This window comes from Lytechinus variegatus, chromosome 18 (assembly GCF_018143015.1).
Source record: "Lytechinus variegatus isolate NC3 chromosome 18, Lvar_3.0, whole genome shotgun sequence".
NCBI lineage: Eukaryota > Metazoa > Echinodermata > Echinoidea > Temnopleuroida > Toxopneustidae > Lytechinus > Lytechinus variegatus.
This window is the reverse complement of record NC_054757.1, coordinates 3,773,038-3,781,768: the sequence shown is the minus strand read 5'-3', so window position 1 is coordinate 3,781,768 and position 8,731 is coordinate 3,773,038.

Genomic DNA, 8,731 nt, shown 5'->3' with positions numbered 1-8,731 from the left:
TGTTAAATCAAGTGCATCTATGTATTATTTTCATGCCACAAATAATCATAATAATGGTGGGTTTGAAAGTAAAAGGGATATTAAAAAAGACACTCCCTTTTCATGCCGTTAGAATATATCATAAGTCATGTTCTGTACTTCATAAGAACCACAAAGGCTTTTCCTCTTAAAGTAAATTGTTGATGAGTTCTGTTTTCTTTCGGATTCTGATTGTTCCACCAAGGAGATATCACTCTCCTTGGTAACACAGTGCAGTATGTCCATTGTGAAGGCGCCCTCTTTATCAAAGCATATCTCCTTGATCAGATGACGCATAATAATATCTCCATAGGCATGATAAGGGTTTGTGAAGACAATAAAGAGCGGCAGTTGAATAAAAAAAACTGTCATATAAAGATATACTGAGTTCATGAGTGTTTAATTCTTCATTTCTGTCTCGCCTGCATATAGCAGAGCGGGACTATAGGCGCCGTGGCGGCGTCGTCAACATTGAAATCTTAACCAAGGTTAAGTGTTTGAAATGTCATAATAACTTAGAAAGTATATAGACCTAGTTCATGAATCTTGGACATAAGGGTAATCAAGTATCACTTAACATTCTGTCTGAGTTTCAAGTCACATGATTAAGATCAAAGGTCATTTTGGGGTCAATGAACGTAGACCATGTTGGGGGAATCAATATCAAAATCTTAACCTAGGATAAGTTTTTTAAATGTCATAACTTCGAAAGTGTATAGACCTAGTTCATAAAACTTATACATAAGGATAATAGTATATCACTAAAGATCCTGCCTAAGTTTCAGGTCACATGATTATGGTCAAAGGTCACTTAGGGTCAACAAACTTAGGCCATCTTGGGGTTATTTTAGGAATTTTCAACATAACTTTAAAAGTTTATGGATCTAGTTCATAAAACTTGGACATAAGAGTAACCACGTATCCCTGAATATCATGTGCGAGTTTCAGGTCACATGACCAAGGTCAAAGTTCACTTAGGTTCAACGAACTTTGGCCATGTTGGAGGTATTTGAGGAATTGTCATCATAACTGTGAAATTTTATAGTTCATGAAATTTGACATAAGAGCAGCAATCTATCACTGAATACCCTGTGCGCGTTTCAGGAACATTACCAAGGTCAAAGGCCATTTAAAGGTCAATTAACTCTGAACGTGTTGAGAGTATGTGTTGAATTGGCATCATAACTGAGAATGTTTATGGATCTAGCTCATGAAAAATCGACATAAGGGTAATCAAGTACGAATGGTTGTTTTGCTTATGTCTTAGGTCCCACGATCATGGTCAAAGGTCGTTTTGTGGTCAATGGACATGTTTTACTATCACATTAGCGTTTTCTTCTGTGAATAATTATTCATTAGCTGTTTTCAAAGGCAGCACTGCTGCTATATGGAATTGCGTAATGCAGCCGAGACTGCCAGAGGCGTTCCACTTGTGTTCACTTAGTGGTCCTATATATACATAAAAAATTCAAATGAACTCATATGACAGTTGACAACAAATAACTTCAGCCAATAATATGTCTAGTATGTCTAGTGTGCCAATCATTCGACGATTACAAATCATCAAGTGGCACGCAGAAAAGCCACTTTGTCTTTCTGAATTTGCTAATACCATGGTCACATTTGTTCTACGGCGGCCGTACGGCGAGTCGAAAACAGTCGTTTTATTAATTTTTATTCAAACCACCTATATGTAGCTATTACAAAAAAGTGTTAAAACGGCTGTTTTCGACTCGCCGTACGGCCGCCGTAGAACAAATGTGACCATGGTATAAACGTGCCCCCCAAAAAACTAGAGCTAAAAATCCACAAACTGCTGCAAATATTTGTTCAGGAATGGCGATCATTGCAAATTATACTGCATGCAGAGACTGAAATACAATGGTCTTGGATAATTGCATTTAGGGTCGTTTCCAAAAGGTTCCACGACATTTTCTCTGGCGACAATTGCTCCGCTGCAAATTCCACATATCAATGGAATGACCAACTTCAACCCTGGATTTAACACTATTCCCTATCATAAACCTACACTCTTGGCCAAATTTTTTAACCATCACTGGGCAACATACTGTCCACACAACTATTGGTTAAAATCTGTCCAAATTGGGTAATAAAACTGATAATTGGGTAATAGATTTGCTCAATTGGATAATAATTGCCCAGAATATATTATGTTGCCCAACATTTTAAGTGTGTAACATAAAACCCTATTTCAACCCTAACCCTATATTTATATATATATTCATATCTTAGACGAAATAAAGCCAGGAGCAATTGTCGCCCGAGCAAATGTCGTGTCACCTTCCAGGTTGGCACAATTCTGCAAAAAGTGAATGATTAAGATAAACTAAATTTACTTTGTTAGGAAATATGAAATTTATGGAATTGTCGATTAAAAATCTAACCACACTCTAAAAACACTGAGTAAAATTTTACTCAAATTGGGTAGAAAGGGAACATGCATGTTTGCTGGGTATTTTTTTAAACCCAAAATTGGGCTATTTCAACGCAACATTGTGTAAAATTTACAACATATTGGGTATCTTTTTACCCAACCAACATGCATGTTCCCATTTTATCCAATATTGGGTAAACCTTTTTTAGAGTGCACAATGTTCTTCCGTACAGACTTGGAGGTCACGAGTTGGAAATCAAGACATCTTGTCAGTCAGACCGGTGGATCTAAAAATTCAACCAAAAAAGGGCATGGTCGTACGGGCCTACCTTCATTTATGTCTGCACTTTTATGAGGTAAAGACCAAAATCAAAATTGATGACAGATTTTAGGGAGATAAAGGATGCATACGAAACTAGGCGAAGGAAGATAAATGGGTTCACGCGTACAGGGAGTCCCATCAGTTTTTGTTGCCCCCCTCCTTTGATCAACGAGAGAAAAATCAGGTGTTTCTATCCTGTTCCCCTGACACAACCTATTGATTAGACGAAGTTTCCGATTTAAAATTGATAATTTGTTGTGTAATCTTGTTCAAAACGGAGGAGGAATGGTATTGTTCGCAGAGCATCAAGTGTTGCTTCCTGTTCAAGTCATATGGAAAATATTAAAGTGTATGCCAGGAGTATAACAATAAATTAATCATTAGGAGAAGCATCACCATAATCATCATTATCATCACCATCATAATCATCATAATCATCATCATCATCACCATCATCATCACCATCATAATCATTATCATCAGCATCATCATCAACATCATCATCATCAGTTATTAGAAGTATTTTTTTATCATGAAGACTGATAATTGTAATGATGATGATGATGATGATGATGTTGATGATGATGATGATGATGATGATGATGATGATGATGATGATGATGATGATGATGATGGTGATGATGATGTTGATGATGATGATGGTGATGATGATGATGATGATGATGATGATGATGATGATGATGATGATGATGATGATGATGATGATGATGATGATGATGATGATGATGATGATGATGATAATGATGTTGATGATGATGATGATAATGATGATGATGATAATGATGTTGATGATGAGGATGATGAGGATGATGATGGTGATGATGATGATAATGATGATGCTTCTCTTAATGATTATCTTATTGTTTATACTCTTGGCTCTTTGATGGTGATGATGATGATGGTGATGATGATGGTGATGATGATGGTGATGATGATGATAATGATGATGATAATGATGATTATGATGATGCTTCACTTAATGATTAATTATTGCGTCGCACGCACCACGAACCGTCCTCTCTGCGCACTTCGATGCGAAAGTTAGTTTTGCAGAAAACGCATTTAAAGAAAAGCTTTTTTAAAACCAGCAATAAGTGCACCTACAAGGAGAGCATTATTGTTTACCGGTGTCTTCGTTTAAAAGTTCAGGTTCCAAATTTTCATCCCGTATCTTTACATTTTTTTAAAGTGAATTATTTACACCACAGTTGGCATCGTAACAGAGAGGACGTTTCGTGGTGAAATCGCGAAGTGCGATAGCGCACTGTATCTGCGCAGAGAGGACGATTCGTGGTGCGTGCGACTCTTGGCTCTCTTGATGGTGATGATGATAATTAGTGTTATGCTCAATTTCCTTTTTCATAATAAACATGACAAGTGAAAATTATTATCAAGTTCAAGAGTCAAAATAGTCAGGCTTACTGATTGAAATTGATATTACCTGTGTTCATTGTTTTTTTTCTAACCGATAAACCATGTCGATGTATACTAACATCAGTTTCCATATCTCTACACGGTTTAAAACAAGGAATTAAAACATTGACAACTTGGGAACGTAAACGGAGGCGTAATCTTTAGTATATTCATTTTGTTATGGTCTGTCTATACGCAGTCTACCAGCGTTTGTTCCGTGAATAATTATCTATTAAAATATTTCCCGATATGAATTGTTTCTTGATCATAACCTTAAAATCACTGATACTTCTAATAACAGAATATTTACATTAGTCGTGGTTTATTCTTTATATTTCCCCATCACGTATTGAAATTGTCGATAATAATGCAAGAATCTGTCACAATACATTCCCCTCCTCCATTTTTCTTTTTCCGACAGTTCGTTTCCCATTTTACAACAATAATCATATTTGATATCAATTTAGCTGTCATGAAAACCAAAGCATTAACTTACGTGCTGTGATGAATTTACCAGTCTTATAATTCGAAATGAAAGATGGCATGAAATGCTGGCAGATTAATAGCATTGCGGATAATGTCATTTTAATTAGTGAGGAGGATAGAATCTTCAATTTCCTTTAACAGATGAATATCATATCCTCCGTTTATTTTAATCTCTCTTCTGTCCCGCCTTCATTTTCTTATTCTTTTCGTCTTGTCTTGGTTATTATTTTCTTCTTGTTGTCTTGTTAATATTTTCTAATTATTTTGTATGTAATAACATTTTTTTTTTATAAATTGATCTATACCATGATAATTCCTGTTTCTATTTGTTACACAATGACAAAGAATGCTCATCCATGTATGAATTCAGAAGAAAATCGAATAACTTTCTCTACCCTACTCTCGTTACGAAACGTAATGCATTTCTTTTTGCAATATTGTGTTTTTCCTTTCATGGACACTGACACCTACATGCCCAAGAATCACAATATTTATTTGTTTTTCAGAATGATACGATACGTATCTCTTTAAATTAAATTATGCTGAAAATTTCATCAAAATCGGATGTGAAATAAGAAAGTTATGACATTTCAAAGTTTCGCTTATTTTTAACAAAATAGTTATATGAACGAGCCAGTTACATCCAAATGCAGAGTCGAAGATGTCACTCACTCACTATTTCTTTTGTTTTTTATTGTTTGAATTATACAATATTTCAATTTTTACGAATTCGATGATTAGGACCTCCTTGTCTGAAGCACAAAATGTTAAAATAATGGAATTCCACGTGTTCAGGGAGGAATGGAACTTCATTTCACATGACAATGACGAGAAAATCAAAATATTTCATATTTCAAACAATAAAAAACAAAAGAAATAGTGAGTGAGTGACATCATCGACTCTCTCATTTGGATGTAACTGGCTCGTTCATATAACTATTTTGTTAAAAATAAGCGAAACTTTGAAATGTCATAACTTTCTTATTTTACATCCGATTTTGATGAAATTTTCAGTGTTATGCTTGTTGATTTTTTCTCTTTTTATTCAAATCAAGTTTTTGTTGGGGTGGACTTGTCCTTTAATATTGTCTACTTCCATGTATTATTTTTTTTCTTGAGGAACGTTGTACTTCATCAGCCCGATTTAGATTAGTAGCCATGGTAAATCAAAGTGTGGAAGACAGATAAAATATCATCAATACAAAAAGATATATTCCCATTTTTTCTTTACACCATCATTGGACCACATCTTATTCTTCTCACCGGCGCGCTGCGGCGGCTTGAAAGAAATGTTTTTATGATACACCCTGTACAAGTACATGCAACCAAAATGAATAACTCCGAAACTGTCGAGTCTTTATGATGAGCAATGACTGCCTAGCGGGTAGCAGTCGGCAAACTGGCAGCCGAATTTTGCCTAAATGAGGCGCGATGTCTTTGATGTTGCACTTGTCGGGTCGCGCTAGCTGTCAAAGCCCATTTGCATCTGTTTGGTCCAGGTTGGGTGTGTTTACACCACTCATCATAGCACCAAACTCCGCTCCGATTTTGAAGGGGGGAAAAGGTAATACATCGCTAGAATATGAATGACAGATTGCCTATCTTGACCATCGTAAGTTCAACAGGGATTAAATTCATTATTTTCAAGAGGGCATACAGCCGCCACTTGAGAATGGAATTAAGGACGGTGTGGTCATTTCAGCTAAACCAATCGATAATCATAACCGTGAATAATTCAGTGTTCTCGTGAATATAGTAATATGAAATTGCTTGTTGTCATGATAACGAAAATGATGTGTAAGAGATTATGCATCCATAATTGTTTTCATATAATCCTTTACTATCATTTGGCGGAGTCGACACGATCTACTGCTGATGTTAACATACCGCTATTTTCGCAATATTTTTTCTGGTGTGTTTCGTTGTCGTGGCCATCTGACTACATTTTGACTCTTGTTTCGATTTCTTCTACTACTTATCTTATTTCAATGTAGGTTGGGTCACCATGGTTACTATATAAGCTGAATCGATTTGAGGGCGGGTGGAGGGGCAAAACATAGCGTATAGTGAGAAATATTGCGAGAGATCAAAAGTATAGAGATTTTAAAATGAAAACATGATTGTTATAGATTTCAAGATATCAAAAATATAACACCATCTTTTACAGTTTTCCCTTCCTTTATTTTTTTCTTTTTGTTCCTCGGTGGATTTTTGTTGGGGGTGTAATTGCCCCGAATTTCAGAAATATAAGCGCCAGTGATGTTAATAATTAACTAGCAATAAACTTTGGGAGTATTAACCGATTGTCGATTAAGGGTGCATATGGGAGAACGAACGCTATCATTGTTTTGATAAAAACACTAATAAACAGAACCAAAATATATATCATACAGAGTGACAGACTGAAATAAAGTGAATCATAAAACCTATCCACTCTATGCCTTTATTGTACTTTGCAAACTTATTTGTAAACGGAACCTTCCTGAAGATTCTATCTGGTGTAGAAGCATCCAATTTGAAGGGTCTTTTTGTTCGGCTGGCAATGGATGTGTTGTTGTTGTTGTTGTCCCCGGCGATGGATTGATATACCGATCCGGGGGCATTTACGATGCTGTAATCTGCGAGGGAAACTGGGGGAAATAATGTTATGTATATAAAAAAAAAGAAAATGGCGGATGAAAAAGAATGGAAATGAAAAATGTAAAAAGCGCTGATGCATGGCATAATCCATTTTGTGCACAGGGGGTAGGTGATTAATCTTAATGTCCAACGTACTTTCAGGGTTGAGCGTTCTCCCTCCCTCCCCCTCTCGCTTCTCTCTCTCTCTCTCTCTCCCTCTCTATTGGGTATTGATTTTCGCCTTCTCTCTGTTAAGTTCAATAACATATCCATCAAAATATTCGCGTCTCTTGCTTTTGATGGAACGCTAATTTGTGCTTCCCTGCTGTCAACAACGCTCGATATTTATTTTTTTTTACGTTTCGTCCCCGCCCCAACCCATTCCTCTCTCTCCCTCTCCCGTGTCTACAGCACGCGCTGTGATTTCGTGAGGTTTTGGAAGTTCTCGGGGGAGGGGGCGAGAGACCCTTTCCCATGTGCTGCTGTACAATATTCGAAACTCTAAGGGGAGATGTCCCCCTCCCCCCCCCCCCCCCGCCAAGGGAAACGATGCCCAATACCTTGCTCATTTCTATATACCCATCATTTCATTTTTGTACTCTTCATTTTCTTCTAATCCATTATTTCTCTCTTCTTTCTTTCTATTTTTTTTTTCTTTCCATTTATCTACGTAGGTCATCTCTATTTCGGCATTTCTCCTATAGAGAAATAACATATTTAGTTCGAATAAGTTAGCTTATTAACAGAATCCATTGTCTATATATTTTTCAGAAAGCACAGACATATTTTCACAACATTTTTGTTATGCTTTTTCGGTACTACCTTCATTGTTATTATCTTAGTCGCATTGCCATTATCTTTTTCAAATTAAGCCACGGCTTTAATTAAAAAGAAATCGAATCTAACCCCGATAATATGAATTACCATTGCGATATGACATGATGATTATGATTTATGCCATATCTGATCAGTATGGATCCCCTCCAATGATGACTCCCATTTCCCCCCTTCACGCATAATGGAGCAGTTCCGCCAACACATCACTCATAATATCATATCATGAAGCCGGCGCAATTTATTTCCCTCCTTGACACGTTTATGGCATTATTACGATTCCGCCGGCAATATCATATAGACAATTTATACATAGCCAACTTGCTGTTTGATGCCACCCCACCCCCTCACCCTCCCCGACATAGGAGAACGGGATCGGGGACACATTCATATTATGGACACTTCAATCACGCCGGTTAAAACACCTAGTTTTTTTTTAAGTTTAGCTTTTCATCCTGATGGTTTCTGCTTTCATGTTTGTAAATCATTACACATTATGATCTTATACATTCATATTATTCCTGCTTCTAAGTCATTTCGAATGTTTATTATAAATCCATAAATAATATCAATAATAATAGCTGGATTTATAAAGCGCTTTTTGCCAGACGATACAAAGCGCT